The sequence below is a fragment of the Vicia villosa genome, unplaced genomic scaffold, assembly GCF_029867415.1.
Source record: "Vicia villosa cultivar HV-30 ecotype Madison, WI unplaced genomic scaffold, Vvil1.0 ctg.005307F_1_1, whole genome shotgun sequence".
In the NCBI taxonomy this organism is placed as follows: Eukaryota; Viridiplantae; Streptophyta; class Magnoliopsida; order Fabales; family Fabaceae; genus Vicia; species Vicia villosa.
Genome location: NW_026706604.1, coordinates 1 through 1,153, shown reverse-complemented (window position 1 = coordinate 1,153; position 1,153 = coordinate 1). Strand labels below are relative to the sequence as shown.

General features: G+C 40.8%; 1 non-coding gene across 1 annotated transcript; it reads right to left on the bottom strand.

The window, feature by feature from the left end:
- Positions 1 to 955: 955 nt before the first annotated feature.
- Positions 956 to 1,062, bottom strand: LOC131642571 (small nucleolar RNA R71). Its single transcript, XR_009295939.1, has one exon. It is a non-coding gene; the product is annotated as a small nucleolar RNA R71 (small nucleolar RNA).
- Between the last annotated feature and the right edge of the window lie 91 nt (positions 1,063 to 1,153).

Genomic DNA, 1,153 nt, shown 5'->3' with positions numbered 1-1,153 from the left:
GAGGATTTTTAATCAATGGAATTAGTAAAGATTTTTAATTTAATTATGCAAAAGCCAATGGACCTTCGGATTACCTTTAGTTAAACGAAATACATACTGATACCTGTCTTTTATTATTATTCTTTATTTTCTCACAATCACTTTCCCTTAGGAACAATCGAAATTTTAGTACTCCTAGCTTTACATAGTAACCTTAGATAACGGTAGATCGATTCATAGTCCCTGTGGATTCGATATCTTTTAAAACTACACGACACGACTGTGCACTTGCAGTTATCAGATTTATAGACACGTAAAGTCGCGATCAAGTTTTTGGCGCCGTTGCCGGGGACTATTTAAGTCGATATCGTAACTCACTGTTACACCGTAGAGACTAGGATAATTCTTCCCTTTCTTTCTGAACGATTGTATGCCAAATACTCGTTCAGAAGGAGGAGATTTAATACAACGAATTAACGAGATCGAACGTTTCATTAACGTTAAACGTCGAGCTCGCAATCTTCCCGAAGTAGCAGAAATTCCGATTAATCAGGAATTGATTTTTACTGATCAAATTAATCAAATCATCCCGAAGTTAGAGATGGCTGCTATTCGTCCTCTTAGAGACTATGCCGCTCCTTCGCGCGCTGAACCGCATTCAAGTATCGCACCACCTGCGATTGAGGCAAACAATTTCGAACTCAAACCTTCGCTGGTCCAAGCTGTTCAACAGAATCAATTCTCTGGAAGCCCTGTAGACGACCCCAATCTCCATTTATCTGTGTTCGTGCAATACGCCGACACTATCAAAGCCAACAACGTTAGTTCCGAAGCTATTCGATTACGCCTTTTCCCTTTCTCTTTGAGAGATAGAGCGAGAGCGTGGCTTCAATCCCTGCCTTCCAATTCCATAACTACGTGGGACGAATTGAAAAGAGTATTCTTAGCGAGATACTTTCCGCCTAGCAAAACTGCTATGCTTAGAGGTCAAATCAACGGATTTACCCAGAAAGATAACGAATCACTCTTCGAAGCTTGGGAACGTTACAAGGACATGCTTAGAATATGCCCTCATCATGGACTCGAACCATGGCTGATCATCCATACTTTCTATGGTGGTCTCTTATATAACACTAAAATGACTATAGATGCCGCTGCTGGCGGAGCATTAATG